Source organism: Coptis chinensis, chromosome 7, assembly GCF_015680905.1.
Source record: "Coptis chinensis isolate HL-2020 chromosome 7, ASM1568090v1, whole genome shotgun sequence".
NCBI classification, from domain to species: Eukaryota; Viridiplantae; Streptophyta; class Magnoliopsida; order Ranunculales; family Ranunculaceae; genus Coptis; species Coptis chinensis.
This window is the reverse complement of record NC_141462.1, coordinates 1,129,361-1,146,536: the sequence shown is the minus strand read 5'-3', so window position 1 is coordinate 1,146,536 and position 17,176 is coordinate 1,129,361. Positions and strand designations below refer to the sequence as shown.

Below are 17,176 nucleotides of genomic sequence, written 5' to 3'. Positions count from 1 at the left end.
AAAAATAAACCATGATCCTCCATTCAATTACGTTTGAAGGCCAAATAATATGGATTCAGACAACATGCATACACTAAATCAGCACACACCACACACTCACACACTCATGCAGCACACACACATCACACACAATCACACCACTCACGCAGCACACCAGCAACAGCAGCACAGTAGTAGTAGCAGCAGCAGCAGCAGCAGCAACAACTAGAACCAGCAGCAGCAGCACTACCTGCAGCACGGCCATCACCAGTCCACACTACCACACCACACTACCAGCAGCAGCAGCACCACCACACTCACACACACTCACCACATTACCACCACCAGGCAGCACACACACACACACACTACCAGCCAGCACACACCACACATATCATCCACCACCTGCCAGTACCACCAGCCAGCAGACACCACACGACACACACCATCATTCACAGAGTCCACCGGCAGCTTGTATCCCCCTTTCTAAAACACATCGACAAATAGTAAATATCTCAAATGATAAGTAGAATTAAGGATCTTGGTGGGTTTGAACCACCATCACCTTGAGATACATGAAGATATGCTCCAACTCCCAAGTGCTCTACCATTTGAGCTAAAGATCCACTACGTGTTTATTAAAACAACTTAACAAGCAACTTTCTAATTATAGAATGAACCTCTGTCTCCGTATAGTATTCTAATCAACCAACAATAATTGGCATAACGGAAAAAAAAAAAAAAAAAACATGTCAACCTTTTTATGGATTTATGGTTGAGATACATCAATAACATGTACTAAGAAAACTAACACAACTAAGGGTTGAAGTCCTATCTTTCTTATCAAACAACCATGTCACAAAATCAGATATAAACAAACACAAGCAAACCATATATATAGCCTACAATATCCAAAAATTAAAACTAGTTCTGATAAACAATAGAACACAAAAAGGTCTTTTAAAGAGCACAACTCAAATCTAAAAAGTAAGCCCAGCCAAACTGATCACATTATCAATCAAACACCAAATCATGATCTTAAGTAAACATGAATAACTAAATTAACAACCTCAAATTCAGCCACCAGGAATAGCTAAATTAACAACTTCGAAAAAAAAAAACCCCCCAAACTGTGTTTCTCATCCTCATGGACTCGTGAAATCAATTTATTTTTAACAGAAAAATCGATGATACCAACTAATTTCATGATTAATACTTCACATACTAAATCAAATGAAATTGCATGAATTTGCAATCCGTGCAAGGGAGAGAAAAAAATATGAAATTGATTGATGGAATCAATTGACACTGTGTATGTGAGAGAGAGAGAGAGAGAAGAACTCGAGAGATAGATGGGTAATATTATCTATTCGCAATGTCTGTCCATAGGCACTCAAACGGAGGGAATCAGAATCATGTACTCACATCTCGATTACCAGAAAGAAGGTATCTTGATCTCGCAACTCTATGGCACTCATCGTCTTTCAGGATTTCTTTCTAGAACATTCTAACGTAATCTCCCCATTTCATGATGAATTACATCTCCCTATTTGGGATGAATTACAGGAATACATTACATTATCCTGGTCTTTTAGAAAGTCTTGCATGTTGCCTTTGCCCAACAAAGCAGAATCATCATGGGCCAACATTCTATGAGATCTCTAGTTCTTATCATGTAAAATGATTGACATCAGTAAGAGGCAGAAATATCAAAAACACTATAACCATGGTTGTTTGTTTATTCACAAAAGAAAACCTGCTGAAGCATTTTTCATAGATGATTTAAAGGATGTAGGATGGTACTTCATTTTGGATTTACAAGACTCGAGCTTCAACCTTAAGCTACCATAACAAGTCAAACGACATCAAAAGCAATAACCAGTCAGCTTATATAAGAGACGGACCTTATTATTGTTCATAAGTCGGTTGATGCAGTAACTGGCAGATGCACTGGAACTTATGGATGTTAAAAGATTAAGGTCACCACTTGGAGGATCACATACTGCTGAAGGGTTCAATGAGTACTCACTTGAAGAAAATTCTGGACCATCAAAAGTTGATATTGATACACACTCATCAAAATAGTTCAACGCATCATCTATCAGACGCTTCGACATCCTTCGCCTTTAAATGCTTGTTTGCTGGCATTGTTCAAATTAGATAAATTGCTAACAGACACCTTGAAGTTAGAGAAAAGGTAGATGAAGAACCTCATATTCTACATCCTAGTTCCATTGGCAGCAAGCATTTCTCTTTTCACTTCCAATCATATAACACAAATGTGCATCCGTTCGAAGTTACATTGATGGATATAGTAGATGCAAAGCTTATTTCTTGGAATGAGCCCCTTCTAGCCAAGGATATTTAAAATACCTTGGCTACAACAAGTCCCCTTATTATGTCCTGTGGAGCATTACTTTTGCCACGTTTATCATTATTTTCAGTGCCAATGATATGCAACTACATTTACATCAGAGGACCTATATAAAAAAGTCAGTAAATATAATTTTATTTGAATGTCATTTATTTCGAGCAAATTTTTATATAATAATGACTTTTTCAGGGGCATGGGCCGCACAAATGTAGCCCACAATCACTGGTAAGGCAGTCTGGATGGACTGACAAATCAAGCAAACAGTTTGAGCAGGGCTACTCTAAAGGTGATGTTATGAATTGTGTACAAATCTTAAATCCATTAGAAATTTAGAAGTAATTAAAAGAAACATGAAATCATACACTTACTTTTATCCTTGGTCGAGATTTTTGTGTCTGAAAATTGTTTGGTTCTGGAAGTATCTCCTCCAAAATTCTACTGATTTCTTCTTCACAAGGATCCTCAACAGAGATATGAACGTGTAGTTTCCTTGCCCGACCTTTTGATTGCAACTTTGATGAGCACTTCCTAAATTAGAGAATATTGAAGAGAGAGAGAGAGAGAGGGAAAGGAACTCAAAAGAAAATTATGTATCAAACATAGCATTAGTCGTGAACAAAGTGATAGGGAACCGCCTACTTTATTTCTTTCAAGTTCAAATTTCAAGTCTAGTAGTAGCGTATGTGGCAGTACAGGATATTATTGGCAACAGCTTCCCTTGGTATGGCAGGAAGCCTATCCCCAGTCTTCAGAGAGATTATGGGTCCGTGTAGTATATGGTCTCAGTATATCCAGACGCCTTTCTGGAGAGTAATATCTTCTAGACACCGCCTTGAGTAAATAACTATTTGACACAAAGATTTAGAATACACAAAATGCTTCATCTTTGCAACAATTTACTCCTAATTACAGAAATCAATTCCATTGCATCCAGATTTACCAATTCTGGAGGAATATTATCCATTTTAGGTATGGCAATGTTGGTAAACAAAAAATTTGGATAGCACGAAATAAATATTTGGAGAAAATAAGAACAGACACTAAAAGAACACAAAATGAAAAATAGCCATGAACAGGTTAAATGGCAATTAAGAAAGAAACAACAACCTTCTTAACTATGGTACAAAAACTGAACCATTCTTTAAATTTTTGAGTTATAAACTCCAATAAAACCTCAAGAGAAAACAAAGACTCCAACAGTAAGGCTATTGATTATTGATGGGTTCTTAACACTTCTAAAAATACATCTCATGGCTTTTTGAAAATAAAATATGTGTTTCAGTGTAGATATTAGTATCCAATCAAGTGCTCTTTCCACATACTCCTAACCTGTACAGCCCCTAGTGACCAAATAGGAAACAAGGTAAGGGCTTAAACCTAAAGTTAATGAAAAATTGGCTTTACCTCCACCATCAACATCTCAAATAGAAAATAGTGGATTTTGCAGAGAGCTACTCGTGTTGCAAACCCTTTCAGTAGATGCACCTTACAAGCAACTCTGTCTATACAGTGTATCACAAGCTGTATAGCTAGGAAAACAATGACTCTGGTTATTATACACTTTTTACTAACCACAGATGCTTGGACAAATATAACTAGACGATTTTTTACTGAAATAGAAAACTTGAAAAGCACTCTCGTTTCTTATTATTCATTTTCAGAGATGAACTGTTATATCACATGCATCATGATTAATGATTCAATTTTAGTTTTTACATATTTCCTTTAACATAGAGAAAACAATATAGTTAAAGGCCTATAATAATAGTAGCGAGAAACTAAAGTTGCAAACACTTCTTTTATCTTATGAGTGGAAAAAATGGCAGCTTATTCATTCCTAGCTAAGTTACATTGATCACGGATAGGTGTGTCTGTATCTGACACAGATACGAAGTGTCTGACACGGCAATATATAAAAAATTGTGGTATATCACTTACAATATGTCTCCGATATTTGTCCGACACACAGTATTTTCAAAATATGGCGTGTCCATGTAACATAGATTCTTAGTTTCCAATTTAAGCTATTGCACTCTTGTTCAAATGTTAGAAATCTCCAACTCAATTATTTCCTAAAACCAATAGAAAGTCTTACCTCAACTCAAACAGTAAGATCACAATTAGGATGTCACTCACAGCAATAACCTGGAAAGATCTGGTGATGCATGATTTTAGATGTGAAGACCCACAATCACCTTCATCACCAAGTTTGTTTTCCTACAAAGAAAAATATTATTATCAAATAGAGTACAAAAAACTGACAATATAGTCTAAGCCATTGGAAACATTTGTTGTTGTGATTATTTATTGATGCTGTTGTTGTTTTTCCCCAGTAAAAATAGGAAAACTTTCCGTTAGATGCCAAGAAACCAAATGTATATCTCTATAATCAGCGAGAAGCTAAAAGACAAATAGCATAATAGTCCTGGTCACTGTCATCAACAACACCTGCAGAAACACTGAGTAATCGTTACACCATTAAATTAGTAAATTGCTTGGAAGGTGCCCAGGTATCCCGATCTTGAACCCTAAACATGTATTTTACAAACTCCTCAAATTGAACTACCTTTTTTTCTCCAACTTGTTATAAAAGGAAAATAAGCTATAAATCAAAGCTTTTAAATCCAATTTTGTTTCAAAGACTTCTCATTCATTTATTTCCAAAATAGATAGTGTTTGTCCACTACTGGCTGAAGATACATAAGTCAGCTATTAAATTAACTAATTATTGTCAAAAAAAGCCAACTTGGATCATAGAAATTTTTAATTTTACCAATAACTACCAAGACAAGTAACTCTCCAAAAACAAGAACAGGAAGAAATTCAAAACACATCAGCAAGTCCATTCTCTTGAAAACAGATGAGTAATAAGTTGGACCATAGATAGGGCCACCTAAAATGTTGTCAGAGTGAGAATTCTGTATAGCTACAGGGATTCAAAAAACTATAATGTAAATCAAAATATGCTTCCCGTTGAAACTATATTGTCTACACTCTACACATAAAACCTTAATCTGCGAATCAGAATCCATATTAATTACAAACTAACAAAAGACACATCCTCACCAAGAACCCAAATATTTGCATTGAGAGAGTGAGCCTCGGAGAAGAGACTAAAAAAAAGGATCAAACTTCTCAAGAAAAATGATCCTGTCGGAATAATAATAATAATAATAATAATAATTTAACAAATCGAGCATGCTACTTGGAAGTGGAAGGAGTTTTAGAAACGAAAAGTCGAAAACAAATATATCAAGTGAAAAATCATCTTACAAGTTCTATCATTGTTTTTAAACAAATAATATGAGAGAGAGTTGAAGACACTCTTTAAATAACCTAGTGCCTTCTCAAGTGTTCAAACTTCAAAGTGAGAAGAGGTGTCTCACTAACCGTCATTACCTTGATCAAAGGGCTTATATTCCTTTGGTCGAAAACTGGAACGAGTTAATGTATGCGCAGTTTGGCTGATTTGTATTAGCACTGGAATGGCTGCTGTGTGTTACAATTGGATTCATTCATGGCCGCTAGTTAGAGTGCTCCAGTGAGTTGTACTGCTTTAGTTTCTTTTACTCTTTTTTATGTTCTTGCAGTGTAGAATATCTCGTCCTACACAGTTTCCTAATATCCTCTTTTTGGTCTCTTTATTAATAACAGAATAAATACTTACTTTTAACAAAAGACAGACGTATTACTAACCTGATCACTATAGCCCGCGTTGCGAGACATGACAATACCCCACCGATTCCCAGCAGTAGCCATTGAAGTGACATAAAATCCTTCCCTCCATTTCTTGTTTATCCATTTGAAAGGAAAAGAAACACTGACTTTGTAAGATTGCTGAGTGAATTGTGTACCTGAATAAATTGGGTCATAAATTCAGACTCAAGCAAATGAAGATCAAGTCTTGCTTTCAAATTGTAATGCTGTATATTGAGCCGCGTTTTATGCTATCTTACGTGGCAAAGAAAGATCGACAAAAAAAACAATATCTGAAAAATAATATATATAGGGGGTAGGGATCAATATACCATGGTTTTCATACCATGCCCCACAACTTCACCCACAAGACGAACTAGAACCTAATTTTTTGTGGATATGTCCCAACAAACCATGAAGATCTCCTCCACAAAATTTCATCTCATTTTATGGTGTTTAACAATGTCAAAAGATGATTGCAAAATCGAAGAATCTGGACCGTTAAAAAAATTAAAAGTTGGCAACATTTTTTAACTAAGTTAGAGGTTTCCAAATGAACCGAATTTTGGTGGAGTAGCTATCCATAGTTAGTAGATCATATCCACAAAATCTTAGCTCTTAACTCGTCTTATAAAGAGGCGTGGTATAAACCATGGTAAACGGATCCATCCCTATATATATATGAATTAAGCCTTGATTCCTTGTATAAAACGTTGTATAAAAGTATTGTAAACAGAACCTACCCCATATATATATATATATATATATATATATATATATATATATATATATATATATATATATATATATATATACACGTGAATGGGCAGACTGCAGAGTGAAAAGTAATCAAGTGTGCTACCTCTCTCAATTTAAGAAGACCTTCAAGTTTATATAACGGAACTCATGTGTCAAACACATGGACCAAAATAGTAATGGTACACCGTATTTATACTATTCCATTAAAGAACAAAGTATATGATACAGATAGTTGGTAAATTAAAGAGAAACAAGGTAAATTAAAGCATTTGTTTCTGCATTAAGCAAGTGGATATTGGAGATTAACCTTTAGACATCACCACGAGAGAGCTTCCATTGGTAGCACCAGCAATTGAACTGATGTAGTAGTTCTTCTCCCATTGCTCCATAATCCATTCCTGTGATGTTGAAGGTACTAATGGCATTATATTGATTGAGCATGAAATTAAATAACTAAAAGAAAAAAAAAAAAAAAAAAAAACAAAAACAAAGACAAAAACAAAAACCAAAATATTCATGAGTTAGCAAAATGAAGTCATACTTTGTGGAGGAAGCACGGTGACAGTTCATAAACTTGAGATGTGAATCCAGTTCCAGCATCCATAATTAGTGCCCAAAGATTGGTACAAGATGCAACACAACTTATAAGAAGGCCATCTTCATTCCCTTTTTCCACATGTGGTGATAATCGTCCATCCGCCACATTGTAGTGATACCTTATCAATAACAAAGAGTAAAGTATGTTAATTAGGTGATTACAACAATGAAACTGCGGGTTGATGTGTATCACATGCTTGGTTTTGTCAGAGGATGTATTGCTTCTTTTCTTTTTCTTTAAAGGTATTTTTTCCCGGTCAAGTTTGAATTTTCTATTTACTTATTTAGCAATACAATTTTAGTTTAGCTAGCAAAAGTGAAAATAACGAACATATAGTTTTAAAGGGAACATGATCATGCATCATTCATTATTGTACATAACAGAAAATGATGGACTGTACACCTTGAACAAGACAAATATACCATCAGGCGGATTGATAATATGATCCAGGAGCGACCACTTGAGCATCTAAAAATAGGAAGCACTCATCACTTTATAAGTGCATTACTATTTTTAAGATATCAACAAGACATAATATGGTGATAGAGTTTTATTTTACGCTGTGTCTTCTTACTTAGTTACAGAGATAGGAAACAAGCATGAAGAGAAATGCTGTGCTAATGCAAAACCATAAATAACTTTTTTCCTTGTAATTAATTTGCACTGAGACATCTGGAAAATTTGCTTTGTTAGAGGCCCTCCTAACAGTAAAATCTATAATCAAACTCTCCCAATAAATTCAGTCCCTCCTTACATTATATCCTCTACCTTATGACTATGGCCTTTATTTACAACAAGATTTCCCTCCAAACCGTCGTGTTGTATGATTAAACTTAAGAGTTGTTCTAGAGTAACGTGTTACACTCTGAGTGTAACACGCAAATACAGCACAGCCACGTGGATTTCAAACTGGAAAGCAGGTACAATATGTTTCCTTTTGAAAAAAAAATAAAAATAACAAAAGCAAAGGCAAAGACAAAGAAAAAAGGGAGGAAGAGAAAATAGCTAAGCAGAGATGAACTTCGGCAACGACTTCACAGTTCACACAAGATTCAGTAGGGAAAAATCCTCTAACTTTTAGACAATTAAAATTATAAGAACCCTCTTCAAATTTGAATAAACCCTTCCTCAGAATGATTAAATTCCTTTTTAAATTATTCCCTTAACACCTTTGAAATCAAGGCAACTTGCTTGTGAGAGTCATTTTTTAACTTACCCTCAAACCCATATCCTTAAACACTATCTCTGTCCCAAAAATCCATACAAATTTGTCTCCCTATTGCAACATTAAATGTTTGAATTTGAAGGTGATGAAAATGAATTTATAAAAAACACATATTTCGCTTTCCACTACCTATTTTCTTAAAATCGGTTTAGTTAGTATTTCACCACTAGTCCACTAGTTTGATTTTCTACCAAAGAAACAGGGAAAGATGGAACTGATTGAAGAGAGGGGACTAAAGATTGAGAGAAGCGAGGCAGAGAGAAGAGGTGAGAAAAGAGAAAGGAAACTTTTTACTACACAAGTTTGAGTTGTTAACCGGTTGTCCAGTTTCGGCTTCATGTGACAGCTTTGTATTGGCTGGTAACACAATGTGCTACGCTATAGTTTTCCTTAACCTGATCTACTCTCAGGCAAAATACATAATGTTAAAAAATTGTTCTACCTCTGTTTCATTGGTGGCTTGGCGTTGTAAACTGAAATCCACTGGGAAGCAGGAACTCCTAGACGGACCTTCTTCTTCGGTTGACCGTCATCTTCTTCCTCAATGGTCAACCTACCCCGTTTCTGACCAACTTGGTGGATGATCTAGCATTGTTTCAAAGAGAAAAAGAGAGTAAGTATTAAGCTAGCATTAAGCACTACACGGACATCAATAAATCGATTGGAAAATAATGTATTCAACATTGACCATTTATAACCTTTTGAGCGCCATCTGTGTTTATTGGTCTAATTGCCGGGTTTGGTCCAAGCAACCCCTCAAACAGAGATATCAGTTTGGAATAGTTAGGCTCTTCATCAAATTTCATGTTTACCACTATCTCAAGAAATTGCTTAAAAGGTGGAGGGCAAAAACAACACAGCAACTCAGGGGATGTCGACATCTTTTTCTTGCAAACCAGGAATGACTTATTGTCTCCCTGAAAAACGAAAAAACTAATGTCAATCACAGAACACAAAGAAAATAGCATACACAGACTCTCTGAGACAACACCAAAATACCTGATAGCCTTGCCATGGTAATCTGCCTCTATGAAGGAAGATGAGTGTGTACGCAAGAGATTCTAGATCATTTCATCTACTTGCGGTTCTACCCAAGTGGGCATGTGCACTAGCACATCGGACAGTTCCCCTGGAGCAATAAAGCATGAACGAATTTTATATTTATATTCAGCCTAGAAAAAAGAATGAAGTAACTTGTTCAAGAATAGCGATCTACCTAAAAATATCAGGGCGTTGATCATATTCAACATGACCACTGGATCCATCTCTCCATTTTGATGCTGCAAGATTTAATTTAAAGTAACAAATATCAGTAACTACAAAATGAAGACGAAGAAAATAACATGCAAAACCATTGGTGCTTTCATGTGAAGAATAGCCATCTTCCTCACCTAATCCCAGGTCAACAAGGAACAACTTCTTCTCTTGTTGTGTAGTTGGCTGTCCGAGAAGAAAATTTTCAGGCTTCACATCTCCATGGACATAACTAATATTGGACAGAGGCATCACATGAGAAATATAAAAACAGACCAACAAAGGAAACTTCTGTAACTACACATAACCAGTCTCTTTCCCAAGACTACAAAGCTAAACAGTAGGAACATTATCAGTAATTACCCCTTTGAGTGCATCTTCTCCAGGATTGATATTGACTCAACAGCAATACATGCTACCATTTCTGAGGACATCCTGCATATTTAACATACAAGAAGGGAAGAGAGGTCAATATATAGCAAGAAATTTAGAAAACTTTTCTGTGTCATTTTTTAACATTCAGTAGATAAAATAATAAGGTTTAACGAGGCTGAACAATTTGGTGAGAGGAATGATGTTGTGGTCACCTCTCCAGATTCATTCAGACAGAAAACAAACATTTTTCTAAGAGTAAAATATATTTCATCAATTTAAGTAGTTGAAAACCAATTACATTACTTCCTAGAACAGCTAGTTACACTAGCAATTCTACGTCGCAACTCCCAAGCCACCGCACACCAAACACAAGCAAAGAAGAAGAAGATACACACAGAAAAGTAAATAAAGATAGAAGGCACATTGTACATTTGTACCGGATTTCTGATTTATTTACTAGTCAAATTTATGTGAGTTTAGCTTATTTGGTTAATTTCCCGCTATCTGCTCATGCATTTGGTTTTTATCACACCACTCATATATAAGCCCAAGGGTTTTCGTCTTTTTTGTTTGTAGGTGAGGATGTTCTTCCTCTGTAATACACTGACAACCCATAACAAGTGCATTCTTTTCTTATCTCAATCTAGTCTGTTGTGTGATTCCTCGTGGTCTTTCAAATTTTATACGCCAGTTTTAAAAGAAGAATTTTTTTTACCAATCAACAGCAGTATACAAGTCAGAATAAATAAAAGATTTCTCAATAAGAAGATTCGGATACTGCTCGTACATACATACATACACAGACAAGATATTTAGATAAGAAAGATATATAGAACTCACACTTGCCCTGAAGAATTCCATGTGTCCCATAAACTAGGTCCTAATATGTCCATGACCTGAAACCATATAAAAATTAGTCACTTGTGCACTTCACTAGGCCTATACAGATTCAGAATACTAATACAGCCATAAGAAGAACCTTGAAAGTCATACATTACCACTTTCAGTGCATTTCATTCCTTAGATGATCAAATAGCATATAATCATTTACAGCCAAAGGTAGTATCAAATATGATATGAGGGAGAGGAAAAGATTTAAATCATACCATTACATAGTAGTCGCCTTGCCCCCCTTTATAATGCACTTTAGGCACTCCATGAATTCCACCAAGTACGCTATCAATAAAATACAGTTTATTAAAAACTATTATTATCTATTGAGAAAGTTACAATAATAACCAAAGAGAGAAATGTAAGGAGCTACTCCTGTAAAGAGGCACATCCAAAGCTATCCCAATAAAAATGCATATTTTTGTGGATTCCAGGACACAAGATTCTATTCCCAATGCACGGGAATCCGCAGAAGGATTTAGTATTTTAGAGCGGTAGTTCAGTGGTGCTTCTTGTCAAAGAAGTGGCTCCTTGGCATTCCTCTACAGGGAAAATAGGAATAACAAAAGGATATCACATAGGCATAAAAGAAGCTGTCAGACATAGTTGTAAACTTGCCACTCATAAGGAGAACCATAGTTACAACCTTTGCTGCTCCTATGCTCAAACTTTAACACCACCTAAGGAGACATAAAAGTTAATAGGAGCAGCATACCAACTCAGAAAATATAGAAATAAAAATGATTTTACATGAAATGCAATAGACTGAGAACTACCTCCATAGCCCCAGGACCCGTTCCCCGCTCAGTTCCGCCGGAAACACGACGACCAACAAAGACCTGACCAAAACCACCTTTACCCAGCTTCCTTTCTACCTTATATTGTGGGGAACCACATACTTGAACCTGAAAACAATTTCAAGTTCTCAGATAAGAACCAGCAAGTGCACATAGTACAAGGTCAAAACACCAGTATTGTTCAGAATTCTACTTCGACTTTCTTATGAAGTAAAGAGCTCAAATATTGACTATACTTTGATAAGTACAAATTTTTACTTGATACCCCCAAACTGCACACAAAGCTTATAATTCAACATGAGCATTGTTAAATGTTGAGGATAGTATTTCTACAAGGTTACAACAAAGTTAACTAAGTCAGACATGCACTCAACTAAAAACTGCCTCCTTAGCACTGCATCTGACAACACAACTTTCATCTACCATACCCTAAAACCAAACTAATTAGCTATAACAATGACTGTTAAAAACCAAACTAATTAGCTATAACTAATTAGGATGTCACTTACAGCAATAACCTGGAAAGATCTGGTGATGCATGATTTTAGATGTGAAGACCCACGATCACCTTCATCACCAAGTTTGTTTTCCTACAAAGAAAAATATTATTATCAAATAAAGTACAAAAAACAGACAATATAGTCTAAGCCATTGGAAACATTTGTTGTTGAGATTATTTATTGATGTTGTTGTTTTTCCCCAGTAAAAATAGGAAAACTTTCCTTTATGCCAAGAAACCAAATATATATCTCTATAATCAGCGAGAAGCTGAAAGACAAATAGCATAATAGTCCTGGTCAATGTCATCAACAACACCTGCAGAAACACTGAGTAATCGTTACACCATTAAATTAGTAAATTGCTTGGCAGGTGCCTAGGTATCCCGATCTTGAACTCTAAACATGTATTTTACAAACTCCTCAAATTGAAGTATTGAACTACCTTTTTTTCTCCAACTTGTTATAAAAGGAAAATAAGCTATAAATCCAATTTTGTTTCAAAGACTTCTCATTCATTTATTTCCAAAATAGATAGTGTTTGTCCACTACTGGCTGAAGATACATAAGTCAGCTATTAAATTAACTAATTATTGTCAAAAAAAGCCAATTTGGATCATAGAAATTTTACCAATAACTACCAAGACAAGTAACTATCCAAAAACAATAACAGGAAGAAATTCAAAACACATCAGCAGGTCCATTCTCTTGAAAACAGATGAGTAATAAACTGGACCATAGATAGGGCCACCTAAAATGTTGTCAGAGTGAGAACTCTGTCTAGCTATAGGGATTCAAAAAACTATAATGTAAATCAAAATCTGCTTCCTGTTGAAACTATATTGTCTACACTCTACACTCTACACCTAAAACCTTAATCTGCAAAAAATGATCCTGTCGGAAAATAATAATAATAATAATTTAACAAATCGAGCATGCTACTTGGAAGTGGAAATATTTTTAGAAACAAAAACAAATATATCAAGTGAAAAATCTTCTTACAAATTCTACCATTGTTTTTAAACCAATATCAAGATATGATATATTAAAAATCTATTGCTCCAAGGATTCAATTCTGTTATAGTAAAAGACAAAGATGCATGTCTCAGGAGGGGTCATTCATATTTTTTTATCAGCAATTTGGAACCCGGATATTTCATGCACAAGAAGCAGATAGCTTATACTCTCTGAGGTGCCAATGTGGAAGACGACAGATCACACACCTCAATGGTGAAAGCAATTGTGCACCAAATTGAAAAAGTGGAACAAAGATATCTTTAACGTAAAAAACCTATGAGCAACAATCCAAAACTGACATCTTTCTCAAAGTTCAAGACTTGCTTCAGAAAACTCTATTGAGTATTGACACACACACTATAGTAAGCTTAATGTGGATAAGTAAACAACTCAAGGTTACTAGTACCTGTTTATTACTTTATCCTGAGTACAAGCAATCCAATCATCTAGGCTAAAGATAATATAAGTTGAATCCGTTAGAGCATTTGCAATGCAGGTGATAGTTTTCACCCCCTCTATCACCGCCACCTCCTCACTTTTCACCCCCTCTATCACCAACCCGGTGATAAACAAGGTGAAGCTGTGCAATGCAAAGGTGATAAAAAATATCTCGGACGGGATGTTGGATTCCGTCTGGACATAAAAATGAAAAACACTCGGACGGAATGAAACATCCGTCCTGAAATTTAAAAAATCGAAAAAACCAAAAAATCATGCGAAAGTTCAAATCTAACATCCCGTCCGAAAAAAACCCTATTTTTTTAAAAAAAACACCGCGATGCGGATAAACATCCCGTCCGAAAACAACTCGAGGATAAACTTCGGTGGAAGGTTTCACCTTGTTTTGAACTCGGAAAACTATCACCGAGTTTATCACCCAAAGCAATGCAAGCATTTTAGAGGAAAAGGTGATAGTTATCACTTCCCCCCCTCTATCACCTGCATTGCAAATGCTCTTACACATGTGAGTGAATCACAATATGATCTCATAATAGTAAACATTGTTTACCAAGGGTTACACATTCATGAAGCACTTTCTCTTGTTATAAAAAAAAATTAAGAAAGAGGACAAACCACCCCTGCCACCCATGGGCCGGCAGCTCTAGTGGCACTATACTTTCATAATAAAATATAGTATACAATGTAACTTGTACCTTATGACGTTTCTGCGCCACACCATCAATAACCTCGGACTGCATTTGACCTCCAGACTTCTGTAAAGGATAAAAATGGTTCCATCAGGCATATACAAGTAATTGTAAACAGTAATGACTATTAGAAGATTTACATACCAGTTACTCTTTCATGATGAGACTCACAGAGTGTGGAAGTCTAGACCACCATGCATGCAATTAGAGGTTTGAACACCTTAGCAAGAATGCTTATATGTCAAATCATTAGGCTGGGCCTCGTTGTAGCTAATGATCCTGGAGTGAAGAGCTTACAGTCACGACACCTAAGGCAAGCCTCTGACTACAGTCACACGCTCCTCTTTATCAAAAATATGAGTTGAGATGTTCTTATCAATCTTATATCACAAGCTTATATTAAAGTCACAAATGCTCAATTCCTCATGGCTGGTCTAAGTTGTTGAAGTCTCACTTTTCTTTCAGTTCTATGTGATAGACAAGGTTGTGTGGTCCATCATGGGTAGCCATGTGTCATCATCAAGGCCATCGACCATCTTCCTTATTGGTAACGAAGTGACAAAGCCTTTTCTATTCTCTACTTTCTCAGAATTTTAGCATTTTGAGATTGAGTAATTTAGCAAAGCCGCAATCAACACATGTAGTTTTTTCCTCTAATGTCTCAGATATTTATACCAAAAAATTATTATACGAGTTCAAATTGGCTATAAAAACATTCATCCCATTTAAGATTGTAACAGAATTAAAAAATTCAACAATACTTGAAAAAACAAACAAAATGCCTTGGCCATTTCATCTGGTCGTCATTTCATCGAGTCAGAAAAGAGGAGGGCAATACAGTTTTTTTATATATATGCCGAAATTAATGAAATATAAATTGGAATGATATTATGCCAAATATCAGTCGAAATGTGAATGGCATATGGTGCCCAACTGCCCATTAGTGAAAAACGCGAGACATGTTAAGATATTTTGAAAAATATCACAAAATTTATTAGTTTGATAAAATAATTTTTAAGAAAAACTGTTTAAAAATTGTTTTTATAATAAATTTTTTTCAGAAAAATACTTTTTGAGAAAAATTGATTTTTTGAAAGAAAAAAAATGAGATCCAAACACCCGTAAGTTTTCAACAAACGCATTGCATTCTCAAGATGGATCAAATAGTGATCAATTCTTAGGACCCCTTTATCACGAATATGGCCACTCTTCGATGTTGGGCCAACAACACCAATTTATCGACCAACAACATCCCAACATCATCTATTTTGACTCAGTGAGTGTTGAAAGTTTCTCCGCCCTTTTGTATAAAATAGTTTTTCACCCAAAAAAACATCTATTGGTCCAAAAAACATGTTTTATGATAAATAACAAAAATTTGTTTTTCAAGTTAAAAAACAATTTTTTCTTCTCACTTTCTCATCCAACTCCAAAAGCATATTGATTGCACATTAGTAAAAAATGTTGAGATATGTTAAGATATTTGGTCCAAAAATATGTTTTATGATAAATAACAAAAATTTGTTTTTCAAGTTAAAATACAATTTTTTCTTTTCACTTTTTCATCCAGCTCCAAAAGCATATTGATTGCACATTAGTAAAAAATACTGAGATATGCTAAGATATTTTGAGAAATATCACAAAATTTACTAGTTCGATAAAATAGATTTTAAAAAAAAATATTTAAAATATTTAAAAATTATTTTTAGAATAAATATTTAAAAAAAATACTTTTTGAGAAAAAATAATTTTTTGAAAATATTGAGCCTTTCATTTTTTTTGTCAAAGAGATTTGTGGAGAGTTGATTTGCATTCTTAACGGAATTTTAAAACTTATATAGTTACATACATTCCATTTCCACGAGTTAAAACTTCAAATCAAGAAAAATGGGGATCTAGGTTTTTATATGTAAAAAGTACGAAATATAAACTGGAATTATGCCAAATATCAGGCGAAATGAAAATTTATATTCACTATTCCAAAATTACAGCAAAAATTCATAACCATATTTCACACAATTATGGTAAACCTCTAAACATTTGTTTACACTGCACAAACCTAGACAATTCAGACTCCAAATGTCTTTAACAAGTTGATTGCATTCTCCAGGTCTCACCTTTACTTCCCGTTACCCAATGAGCCTCGAAACTTTTTGTTATTGATTAGAGAATTAATGTCCTCCAGAACCGTGCTTAGATCATCATCAGCTATATAAAATAGTTTTTCACCCAAAAAAACATTTATTGGTCCAAAAAACATGTTTTATGATAAATAACAAAAATTTGTTTTTCAAGTTAAAAAACAATTTTTTCTTCCCACTTTCTCATCCAGCTCCAAAGGCATATTGATTGCCCATTAGTAAAAAATGTTAAGATATTCTAAGATATTTTGAGAAATATCACAAAATTTACTAGTTTGATAAAATAACTTTTAAAAAAATATTGTTTAAGATATTTAAAAACTATCTTTAGAATAAATATTTTTTTAGAAAAATACTTTTTGAGAACAACAATTTCACTGACATTTTATGAAGATGGATCAAACAGTCCTCGATTTTATGCTAGA

At 34.7% G+C, this 17,176-nt stretch overlaps 1 pseudogene across 1 annotated transcript; it reads right to left on the bottom strand.

Annotated features, from left to right (window-relative positions):
* Window positions 1–1,686: 1,686 nt before the first annotated feature.
* On the bottom strand, window positions 1,687–14,775 carry LOC147485032 (casein kinase 1-like protein HD16; annotated as a pseudogene). The gene is made up of 18 exons (XR_015201496.1): window positions 14,755–14,775; window positions 14,617–14,676; window positions 11,928–12,056; window positions 11,758–11,831; window positions 11,367–11,436; window positions 11,101–11,156; window positions 10,249–10,320; window positions 10,023–10,117; window positions 9,848–9,911; window positions 9,631–9,760; window positions 9,330–9,548; window positions 9,074–9,216; window positions 7,350–7,524; window positions 7,116–7,206; window positions 6,050–6,207; window positions 4,449–4,570; window positions 2,722–2,881; window positions 1,687–2,120 (listed from the first exon to the last, which is right to left on the bottom strand). The product of XR_015201496.1 is annotated as a casein kinase 1-like protein HD16 (transcript).
* Window positions 14,776–17,176: the final 2,401 nt, after the last annotated feature.